This window comes from Gobio gobio, assembly GCF_949357685.1.
Source record: "Gobio gobio genome assembly, chromosome: 5".
Taxonomy (NCBI): domain Eukaryota; kingdom Metazoa; phylum Chordata; class Actinopteri; order Cypriniformes; family Gobionidae; genus Gobio; species Gobio gobio.
Genome location: NC_137101.1, coordinates 1,829,193 through 1,842,031, shown reverse-complemented (window position 1 = coordinate 1,842,031; position 12,839 = coordinate 1,829,193). Strand labels below are relative to the sequence as shown.

The 12,839-nt window shown below is 42.1% G+C and overlaps 1 protein-coding gene across 1 annotated transcript in view; it reads left to right on the top strand.

Annotated features, from left to right (window-relative positions):
- Positions 1 to 7,975: 7,975 nt before the first annotated feature.
- The window catches only part of crybg1b (crystallin beta-gamma domain containing 1b), a 56,957-nt gene continuing 52,093 nt past the window's right edge, over positions 7,976 to 12,839 (top strand). Inside the window, exon 1 of the mRNA XM_079817006.1 lies at positions 7,976 to 8,025. The gene's annotated coding sequence lies outside the window, so the exon portion shown is untranslated. The remainder of the gene's footprint in view (positions 8,026 to 12,839) is intronic.

Below are 12,839 nucleotides of genomic sequence, written 5' to 3'. Positions count from 1 at the left end.
ACCCCTGGGATAAAACAACCCAACCCCTGGGATAAAACAACCCATTCGCTGGGATAAAACAACCCATTCGCTGGGATAAAACAACCCAATCGCTGGGATAAAACAACCCAACCGCTGGAATAAAACAACCCATTCGCTAGGATAAAACAACCCATTCGCTGGGATAAAACAACCCAACCCCTGGGATAAAACAACCCAACCCCTGGGATAAAACAACCCAATCGCTTGGATAAAACAACCCAATCGCTGGGAAAAAACAACCCAATCACTGGGATAAAACAACCCAATCGCTGGGATAAAACAACCCATTCGCTGGGATAAAACAACCCAACCCCTGGGATAAAACAACCCAATCGCTTGGATAAAACAACCCAATCGCTGGGAAAAAACAACCCAATCACTGGGATAAAACAACCCAATCGCTGGGATAAAACAACCCATTCGCTGGGATAAAACAACCCAACCCCTGGGATAAAACAACCCAATCGCTGGGAAAAAACAACCCAATCGCTGGGATAAAACAACCCAATCGCTGGGATAAAACAACCCATTCGCTGGGATAAAACAACCCAATCGCTTGGATAAAACAACCCAATCGCTGGGATAAAACAACCCAATCGCTGGGATAAAACAACCCAATCGCTGGGATAAAACAACCCAACTGCTGGAATAAAACAACCCATTCGCTGGGATAAAACAACCCATTCCCTGGGTCAAAACAACCCAACCGCTGGAATAAAACAACCCATTCGCTGGAATAAAACAACCCAATTGCTTGGATAAAACAACCCAATCGCTGGGATAAAACAACCCAACCGCTGGAATAAAACAACCCATTCGCTGGAATAAAACAACCCAATTGCTTGGATAAAACAACCCAATCGCTGGGATAAAACAACCCAACTGCTGGAATAAAACAACCCACTCGCTGGGATAAAACAACCCAACCCCTGGGATAAAACAACCTATTCCCTGGGTCAAAACAACCCAACCGCTGGGATAAAACAACCCATTTGCTGGGATAAAACAACCCAACTGCTGGAATAAAACAACCCATTCGCTGGGATAAAACAACCCATTTGCTGGGATAAAACAACCCAACTGCTGGAATAAAACAACCCATTCGCTGGGATAAAACAACCCAACCCCTGGGATAAAACAACCCATTCCCTGGGTCAAAACAACCCATTCGCTGGAATAAAACAACCCATTCCCTGGGATAAAACAACCCAACCCCTGGGATAAAACAACCCATTTGCTGGGATAAAACAACCCAACTGCTGGAATAAAACAACCCATTCGCTGGGATAAAACAACCCAACCCCTGGGATAAAACAACCCATTCCCTGGGTCAAAACAACCCATTCGCTGGAATAAAACAACCCATTCCCTGGGATAAAACAACCCAACCCCTGGGATAAAACAACCCATTCCCTGGGTCAAAACAACCCAACCGCTGGAATAAAACAACCCATTCGCTAGGATAAAACAACCCATTCGCTGGGATAAAACAACCCAACCCCTGGGATAAAACAACCCAACCCCTGGAATGAAACAACCCATTCGCTGGGATAAAACAACCCAACCCCTGGAATGAAACAACCCATTCCCTGGGATAAAACAACCCAACCCCTGGAATGAAACTGTTCTGATCCTGGGCTTCTCTTTGTCTCTGTCTCCCTCTTGTGGCCACTCACGCTCTCGCTCCCTCATCCTCTCCACTGCTCATTATCTGTTACAGCTGTTTCCTCTTCCCGCTCTGATTCCCACTCCTGCTCCCTCTTTTCCCTTGATTATCTCAGCTTCTGATTCCCTCTACTTTCTTGTCTCGTTGTCGGATTATGGCTTCACTCTGTATGAGAGACGTTCGTGCCTTCACCTTGTCCTGTCTTGTGCCGCTTCTCTACTAGAGCGTTGCTGTTGTTCTAGTGAGTGACTCTCTGCCTAAAGGCTGTTTGTGGTCAAGCTGTGCTGTTTGCGCAGTACCTGTTCACCTTCTCTGCTCCTGAGGTTTTCCCGGACCGGCTATTGGCGTCACTGGGACTCTGGCCTCCGTCCGCTCTGATCCCGGAGTGATGTTGACCCAGCCGTTTATCAGACTCGGCGTTGGCTCTGATTGCCGCCGGACTTTTCTGTTTATCCTCGAGGAAGATTTCCTTTCTTAAATAAAGAACTGTGTATTACACCTCCCTGGTCTTCCATCTTCCTTCAACTCATAACAAAAACAACCCATTCGCTGGAATTAAACAACCCATTCGCTGGAATTAAACAACCCATTCGCTGGAATTAAACAACCCATTCGCTGGAATTAAACAACCCATTCGCTGGAATTAAACAACCCATTCGCTGGAATAAAACAACCCATTCGCTGGAATAAAACAACCCAACCCCTGGGATAAAACAACCCAATCGCTGGGATTGGGATAAAACAACCCATTCGCTGGAATAAAACAACCCATTCACTGGGTTAAAACAACCCATTCACTGGGATAAAACAACCCATTCGCTGGAATAAAACAACCCATTCACTGGGTTAAAACAACCCATTCACTGGGATAAAACAACCCATTCGCTGGAATAAAACAACCCATTCGCTGGAATAAAACAACCCATTCGCTGGGATAAAACAACCCATTCGCTGGAATAAAACAACCCATTCACTGGGATAAAACAACCCATTCGCTGGAATAAAACAACCCAACCCCTGGGATAAAACAACCCAATCGCTGGGATTGGGATAAAACAACCCATTCGCTGGAATAAAACAACCCATTCACTGGGATAAAACAACCCATTCGCTGGAATAAAACAACCCAACCCCTGGGATAAAACAACCCAATCGCTGGGATTGGGATAAAACAACCCATTCGCTGGAATAAAACAACCCATTCACTGGGATAAAACAACCCATTCGCTGGGATAAAACAACCCATTCGCTGGGATAAAACAACCCATTCCCTGGGATAAAACAACCCATTCGCTGGAATAAAACAACCCATTCACTGGGATAAAACAACCCATTCGCTGGGATAAAACAACCCATTCCCTGGGATAAAACAACCCATTCGCTGGAATAAAACAACCCATTCACTGGGTTAAAACAACCCATTCCCTGGGATAAAACAACCCATTCACTGGGATAAAACAACCCATTCACTGGGATAAAACAACCCAACCGCTGGGATAAAACAACCCAACCGCCCACACAAGCACATGTATGTTGAAATAATACACATGTAATGTAATGTGGTTGTTTCCCCAGCAGGCGGCGCTTCTAAACCTGCGGTGTAAAACTCTGACAGTGATGTGATGCCCAGAAACTCTGGAGAACATATTAATAACCCATAAAACCGTTCTGCACTCACTATAGAAACACACGGCTCTGACTGGACACAACGAGTCCCTACACCTGATATAGAAATGCTTCAGTGGAATAAACTTCAGGTCAACTGAAGTGAAGTTTTCTTCTTCTTCTTCTTCTTCTGCTGCTGATGGTGATGGTGAGGGTGAGGGTTTGTGGGTTGCACAGGCTGAATTCTGCCCTGCCATCTGGATTCCATTTCAGCGAGCAGGAACTGAACATGTGCGGTTAAAGTGAGTCACGGCAGGCATTACAAACACTCCCGGAGAGCCGAGCGCTACACACTCAACACAGTCAGTCTACGGAAACTAACGCATGCGCTGAGAGGAGGGTTAAACACACACTTCTGCAGCTCTACTGTACATGAGACACAATGGCAGTCCATAATGTAAAATAATAATAATAATGCTCTTATTTGTCCCAGTTACCACAATGACAAAAAAGCAGTACAGATTAACATTTAGGATAATTCATAACACATCCCATATCAATCCAGCATAACTGAAGATCCATGATTCATTTGTCAGAGTGTTTATAACGTTTATAATGTTGTTTTTACTTTCTCATAGCGTTGAGAAAATTTTCTGAGAGCAACGTCCGTTTTTCTTGGAATATCACGAATAAATATTCACAGAATGTTATAATACACTCTCAAAAAAACGAGTACAAAATTTGACCTTTTAAGGTACAAGTGTCCGTCACTGGGGTGGGACCCTTAAGGGTACATTTTTGTCCCTCTGAGTCAAGGGTAGGCAAGTTCGGTCCTAGAGAGCTGATGTCCTGCAGAGTTTAGCTCCAACTCATGGCTCCCAGCATGCATTGCAGCATTAAGTGTGTCACCATTGTTGAGATTCATATGCTGATTCTTGATATCTGTGTGCATTAGGGATGCAACAATACAGTTAGTCCACGGTTCAATACATACCTCGGTTTTTAACCACGCTTTTCGGTTTGGTTCGGTTCGGTTCTGATGGCTTGTCACATAATTTTTTTGTTATTCTATTCTTAGGCGACAGGAACAGCAAGAGGTTAAGGAGAATAAAGATTATTTTGAAGAAATTAAAGAAAGATTTCTTTATTTTACTTAAAAGAATTGAAAAGCCTATCTTAAACTTAAAACTTTACTTTAAAAAAAAACTTGTATTCCTAGTGTATTGTATAATATAAAATAAATATATATAAAGATTTACACTGGCAGCTCAGAGCAGTACAGCAGCATTTAAGTATGAAACTGAATGAATAAATGTAAAAATAAAACACTACATAGACTATAAAATATACATTGATTCTCAACCAAAGGAAACAGTTATCTCCATCGTGGTGACCAACTAAAGGAAACAGTGATCTCCATAATGTCGACCAACTAAAGGAAACAGTGATCTCCATAATGATGACCAACTAAAGGAAACAGTGATCTCCATAATGTCGACCAACTAAAGGAAACAGTGATCTCCATAATGATGACCAACTAAAGGAAACAGTGATCTCCATAATGATGACCAACTAAAGGAAACAGTTATCTCCATAATGTCGACCAACTAAAGGAAACAGTGATCTCCATAATGATGACCAACTAAAGGAAACAGTGATCTCCATAATGATGACCAACTAAAGGAAACAGTGATCTCCATAATGATGACCAACTAAAGGAAACAGTGATCTCCATAATGATGACCAACTAAAGGAAACAGTTATCTCCATAATGTCGACCAACTAAAGGACACAGTGATCTCCATCATGGTAACCAACTAAAGGAAACACAGATCTCCATAATGGCGACCAACAAAAGGAAACACTGATCTCCATCATGGTAACCAACTAAAGAAAACAGTGATCTCCATCGTGGTAACCAACTAAAGGAAACACTGATCTCCATCATGGTGACAAACTAAAGGAAACACTGATCTCCATCATGGTAACCAACTAAAGGAAACAGTGATCTCCATCGTGGTAACCAACTAAAGGAAACACTGATCTCCATAATGCCGACCAACTAAAGGAAACAGTGATCTCCATCATGGTAACCAACGAAAGGAAAGACTGATCTCCATCATGGTGACAAACTAAAGGAAACACTGATCTCCAGCATGGTGACCAACCAACGGAAACATCGATCTCCATAATGGTGATCAAATATTTTCAATAAAACTAACATCTAAACCTCTGTTAATTCGCAATAAGAGCGTCTATGGATGTCTTTCAGGGTTGGAGCCAAACTCTGCAGGACAGCGACTCTCTAGGACCGAACTTGCCTGCCAATGGTATACTTGTACCCTAACAACCAATTGTGTAGCTTTAAAGGTACAGTTATATGTTTTGTTCCCCAGGGAACCTCCACTGTACTGTTTTTTCTGAGTGTACGGTTAGAAGAATGTGGTGGATATTTTAATGTTTTGGAAATTGTCCTGCAGGTTAAAAACAACCCAAGGTTCGCTGTAAAATATGATGGTGATATTAACCGTATTTTACTATAGATTAACGTTATGTTAACTGTTAACATGAGCGCGCCGCTGTGTGCGTCTGTCCCATCGGTCCGTGTTGTGCATGTCAAATAAAGTCGGTCATAATCAGTAAAAATGCCATTTCTTATTTGTTTGTTTCAGCATTTATTTATTGATCCTTAGTTTTGTTTCAAAGAGTCTACAGTTTCTGAATGTTATTTATATCAGGGCCGTAACCACCATAGACATTGAGACAAGTCCCCCCCAATAATTAGAAATGGCCAAATTTTTTAAAGTTAAATGTTTAAATGTTTATGTTCTCTTTTGGCTCGTGCACAGTTTTCACCATAGATATCCATAATAAAGGCTAGATATCTCGTCCGCGCTGCTGGCCAATGGAGATTGACGTCCGCACCTGGCGGCCATCTTGTCACCCTCAGCTCGCTCACTCCTAACATTGTGTTTTAACGGTGCGTGTACTTTTTAAATAACTATAACTTGCTCAATTTTCTACCGATTTTCAAACTGCTTGGTTTGTTATAAACGTCAGAGATGTAGTTATGACACTGCATGCTTATGAATTATTCATAATTTGTTCAAGCATACAGAATTATAGCCACGTTAATAACATTTGTAAGAAACCAAACCATTTGTAAATTCGTCCAGATTTCAGCGAGATAAGAGTATTTGTGTTCAGATCACTCGCCTTACATCAGGAGCCCGCCAGAAAGCTCGCCTGTGACAAGATGGCCGCCGGTGATGACGTTAGAGACTCCGCTGTAAGACATCTAGCCTTTATTATGTATGTTTTCACACACAGACGAGCGCATCAGTCAATCGCTTAATGCCGTTGCGGAGAGAGACTCAATTCTTTCCGGTGAAATCGCAAAACAAAGTGCACACAAACGTGCCCCTGCTCAATCATTGATGAACATCTTTGATTTTAATGAAGAAGAAAAAAATACTACATGAGGGCGGATTAGAACCCAGAACCTGTGACACGGTTTACTAAAGCTCTACTGCTAGACCACTGGGGAATTCAAATATTCACTGCGGATATATTTATTAACTAATGCGAAGAGGGAATAATAATATATGTGAGTGTGACGCAACCTAATGCAAATATTGTTTATTTCCTAACTAGAATTAGACCTAGAATCCCGTGCACTGTTCCGTTTCTTTATGCTTTATAAAAAAAATTAAAATTGACCCCCCCAATGTTTAAAACGTGGTTATCGCCTTGATTTATATATAAAAGCACTTCTGTTATTCACGATTAAGTATCGTATTTAATGGGAACTTATTTTTATCATTAGTTATGTGAGGCAAAAGTAGTAAAGAATGAAGAATAAACGCAAATTCACGGCATTTCGACAACTTACTGTGATAAAATGATTTCCCCTTTGCGTTCCCCCGCCTGTTCTGGCGCACATCAGCTGTCCATCATGTTGAAATAGTAAGGTTAAAACAGTCCGGTTTTAAATTATTTTATAGATATCAACGCTTCAGCCGCTCTAGCGCTCCCCAGATTGCCTCACAAAATGGCGGCGTTTAGGCTGCGTGACGTCAACCTCCGGCGCTCTATAGCTATTATGGAAACTTTCCTGTTACTGTTTTTAACCGTAGCCTTTTTACAGTCCTTTTTTAAATTTGCAGCAAACGGTAAAAAATAAGAGCAACCATTCGAGAGTAACGATTACCCAAAGAACCAGTCTATAGAAGCATCAAGTCAAAGCATGTTCCCTCAAACGTTAATTTGTTTCCCTCAACCATCTCAGCTCATTAAAGTAGGCCGATCTAGGCGCCAAAGTCTACCCGTGGGTGTGGAGGCCTCGCATGCATTAATAATTCAGCGAGTGTTTGTCAGACCGCAGCCGTTACACAACAGCCGTCATTCCTGTCCTGTCGTCTGGCCACCGCTCGATCCACCTGTAGCCCTGACCGATGGACCCGCGCAGGTGACCGGAACCAGACAGACCCTCAGACCCGACACCGTCCGGAACGCCGGATCATGGTAAGCTGGCATTGTTTACACACTCGCCTGCATGGTCAGAATCGGTTGAGAGAGTGTGTATCCGTCTGAACACGTCTGTGCATGAGCGGGACAGGTGTGGGTGTGACGCGCATGCGAGCAGGTAAATAATTAGCGCAGTCTTGAGCTTTCTCTTTCTTTACGCGACACTCCGGCATCAGATATGATTCATCACACACACGCTCAACTCTGTGAGTCTGTCTGCATTTATCCTACAGGGCTTTGGGGATGCATATTATTACTATTATCAGAGGCGTATTAAATATTTAATGATATTCATTATGCAGTAAAATGACATTATGCTTTGGGATGGTGGAACATTCCCCCATTAATGTTACAGTATTTTAATAACGTTCTCTCAAGGTTTTGTAACCATAACTAACTTTGCCAGACATTTGCAGTGAGTTTCTTTTTGTGGCAGAACGGTTCATTATGTAAATAATGGATTTTTGGGGGTGTTTACTAACTAAACTGAACCGTTCAATCGCTAGCTGGATCTATCTTAAGAACCATCAAAGTGCTTTGTGAAACAGTTCTGGCTTAGAAAACCTTGTGTTATGCATTAAAGGTAGTAATGAAAAGCGCGTAATCAGAATAAATCGATATGACAGCGGCTGTGCGCATCGCTGACTTTGGGAGGTTGGGAACCTAAAGTGTTTTCTGAACGTTCTCTTGTTCATTGTGTCGGATTGGGTTCATCTGATCCTCTGAAACCCAATCCAGCTCTGCCTCCCTCCGCGTCACGGCAGCGCGTCTCTGTGCGCGCGTCCCGCAGCTCACTAATAATTAACGATCCGCTCGAGCGTTCCTTTTATTGATCGGGATTTGTAATCGCTTTCGTCGATCTGGATTCGTTGAGCCGCAGGGCTGGCTCACTTCACGAGTCTCGCTGGCGGGACGAAAGACGCGCTTCTCCGGGTGTTTCGCGCGCCGCCGATCCGGACAGTAAGTTTCTCTAGATCAAGAGTTCTGAGTGACTGTGTGAGATTCCATTCATTGATATTTGATAATCAATATTAACATTTTCACCGTTTCTTTATTATTTCTTATTTTTCATCGATTTCTCCAAATTTTAATGATGTTCCCATGAAGTTACAAAAACGTTATTTCTGACTGTTCCCTGTTTTTAAATGCTGTAAAAACGCCTTTTCTTGGTTGTGTGAACATTACGGGAACATTCTATTTGACCATTCTTCAAATATTTTTGGAATGTTGCTTTTGAGTGTTCTTGGAATGTTCTGAAACAAGTTACATTTTTAAAAAATGATAGAGGAACTAAAGGAAAAACGTTCCATTTTGTTCTGAAACGTTCTGAGAACATTATCAAAGACCAGATAACTTTGAACGAGCGTTCTATTTATTCTACAGGAAGAACGTTTGATCATAACATTGAGAGAACCTTGACAGAACGTTCTGAGAACATTATTAAAGACCAGACAACGTTGAACGAACGTTCTGTTAACGTTTCAGGATGAACGTTTGCTCATAACATTGAGAGAACCTTGTCAGAACGTTATGAGAACATTATTAAAGACCAGATAACTTTGAACAAACGTTCTATTAACGTTACTGGAAGAACGTTTGTTTATAACGTTGAGAGAACCTTGACAGAACGTTCTGAGAACATTATATATTACACAGTGGCGCCTCCAGAAATTTTTCATAGGGGTGGCCAGATGGGGCCACTTAAAATCTTGGGGTGGCACACCAAAACTAGAAACCATAATTTCAGAATTGTATTCTACTGGTGTAGTAAACCGGCCTGTAGAAAACTATCAGAAAGACTTTAGGAAACTCCTACTGATATACTTTGGTTTATTGTGTTATATTTAATGTTACTAATTATATAATGTGCATAGACTAATAACAGTACAGTTAACATTTTGAGTTGCACAACAATTCTGTTTTATTTTGCAATTATATTTGGCATAAGGTGTACATTTATTGCAAACAAAACAGTTACTGGGGAAAAGCAGATACTGGCAGATACAAATAAAAGCATCCTCCTCCTCATCCTCACTATTACTAAGCTTCTCTTGCTCCCCTGCCATCTCTTTCACTCCTCCTTCTGTACTTTTCTTCTTAAAATAAGAAGAGATGTCTGTGGACTTTCTCTTTATTGTCTGAAAATTGATATAACTTGCACCAGCTAACGACGTTAGCTAGGTAACGTTAACTCTTGTCAAAACGTGTCAAAGACACATCAAAAAGCTGCTGTAACAGTATACTGTAACCATTTGGCACTTAAAAAGCACGTCACGACACATAATTCCCCGTCTTCTTTTACTAAAGAATATTTTTTGACTTATTTACGGTAGTCTTCTTCGTCTTACTTCTTTTGAAACTGTTGACTGACGGGCACGCGCTGACCTGTACTGTTGCTGTGTGAGCGCGCAACAGCGGCATCGGGGGAGGGGCGGGGCGGGCGGTGTGTGATCGAAGGTCTAGAGCGGCTTGCCTGCCTGGCTGTGCATTAGGGATGAAATGCATAACTGATGCTACTAAAATTTATACTGGCCATGGGGTGGCCAGTGGGGTGGCCAGGAGTCGGCCAGGGGTGGCCACGGCCACCCCTGGCCACCCCCTGGTGGCGCCACTGATATTACATCAGCGGATAAAAATGAATCACTGAGAAAAGTGAACACCAATTTAAAGGGTTAGTTCACCCAAAAATGAAAGTTCCTTGTCCTCATGTCGTTCCAAACCTTCGCTCATCTTCAGATGAAACCCAAGAGCTCTCTGAGCCCTCCATTCACAACAGCAGTGTAATGAACACTTTAAAGGCCCTAAAGGTTGGAAAGATATTGTTAAAATAGTCCATGTGACTCCAGTGGTTCAACATTGATTTTATGAAGCGATGGGAACACACTTTATGTGCCAAAACAAACAAAAATAACAACTTTATTCAACAATTTATCAGAGAAATCGCTAGCCAAGTCAATAATTCAAACATTTAGCTTTATCATTGCATATCTGTCTATATTTAAAGCATCAAGCCATTAAACAATTCATATTTAATGTCATTCTTACCTGTTTTAGTGTCGTTGTGTTGCCAGCAGTGCACATTCAGTCCTGTCACCAATCAAAATGCCGTCTCTCATGAACATTTGTGTTTTTGCAACAACCAAATCCAATAAAGTCCTTTAAATAAATTTTACTTAAAAAGTATCTCACATCTAAAACATTACTCAAGATAATACACACACCATTTAATTGTAAAAAAAAACATGCGTTTACTACAAGTTGCTCAAAATATTAAGTAAAGTACCAAACATAGATTTATTTCTTGAAAATGTAGATTTTTTTTTTAAGAGTAATTTTTCCCAGTCTAGATGTTTAATTGCTATTTGGAGCATTGGGATCTCTAGACGACGGCTAAATTAACTCATTTTTGTGAAAACCTCAAAAAATCGACTAACATTTTTCACTTGTTTTGCCTGTAGCGCGAAATGATCCCGTGCGCATGTTTGCCAGCTTTACAAATTGAATTCTGCAAAGTTCCAAGCGCCTCCATTTTAGTTTTGAGTTTTCTTCCAGGAACCAACGCGTCACAATAATCCTCAATTTAAAGGTGCAGTGTGTAAGTTTTAGCGGCATCTAGTGGTGAGGTTGTGAATTGCACCCCCCCTCCCTTTCGAAGAAGCTACGGTGGCCCACACAAAATGTCGTCATGTGAGACAGCAGAGAGTAGCTAGCGCTCTGTAGAGAAGTTTGTCCGTTTAGGGCCACCGTAGAAACATGGCACAAAATGGCGGCTTCATTGAACCCGCGGTGTGTGTGGATAGAATCGGCTCATTCTAAAGTAATAAACGCATCTTTATACACCAGTTATGAATATTATATCGCAGTTCTGTCAATATATCCTCATAAATATTACACAGTGCACTTTTAAATAATCAATGCGCAGAATAAAGGGGCGGGGCCTGCTTGAGTTAGTTAGTAGTGTGTTGAAACTGCCGGTTATGGTAAGGGGCGGGACATTTCCCAATGACCAATCACAACACGCTGCTCCAGCCCAGGGCTGTAACCACTATAGACATTGAGGGGGTCGAGTCCCCCCCCCCGAATAATTATAGCGAATAATTATTATAGCGAATAATTATAGTGAATCAGCGAGTCGATTCAGCGGTTTGGAGCGTTATGAATCAGTGAGTCGATTCAGCGGTTTGGAGCGTTATGAATCAGCGAGTCGATTCAGCGGTTTGGAGCGTTATGAATCAGCGAGTCGATTCAGCGGTTTGGAGCGTTATGAATCAGTGAGTCGATTCAGTGGTTTGGAGCGGTATGAATCAGTGAGTCGATTCAGCGGTTTGGAGCGTTATGAATCAGTGAGTCGATTCAGTGGTTTGGAGCGTTATGAATCAGTGAGTCGATTCAGTGGTTTGGAGCGTTATGAATCAGTGAGTCGATTCAGTGGTTCAGAGTGTTATTAATCAGTGAGTCGATTCAGCGGTTTGGAGCGGTGAGTCGATTCAGCGGTTTGGAGCGTTATGAATCAGTGAGTCGATTCAGCGGTTTGGAGCGTTATGAATCAGTGAGTCGATTCAGTGGTTTGGAGCGGTATGAATCAGTGAGTCGATTCAGCGGTTTGGAGCGTTATGAATCAGTGAGTCGATTCAGCGGTTTGGAGCGTTATTAATCAGTGAGTCGATTCAGCGGTTTGGAGCGGTGAGTCGATTCAGCAGTTTGGAGCGTTATGAATCAGTGAGTCGATTCAGCGGTTTGGAGCATTATGAATCAGTGAGTCGATTCAGCGGTTTGGAGCGTTATGAATCAGTGAGTCGATTCAGCGGTTTGGAGCGGTGAGTCGATTCAGCGGTTTGGAGCGTTATGAATCAGTGAGTCGATTCAGCGGTTTGGAGCGTTATGAATCAGTGAGTCGATTCAGTGGTTTGGAGCGGTATGAATCAGTGAGTCGATTCAGCGGTTTGGAGCGTTATGAATCAGTGAGTCGATTCAGCGGTTTGGAGCGTTATTAATCAGTGAGTCGATTCAGCGGTTTGGA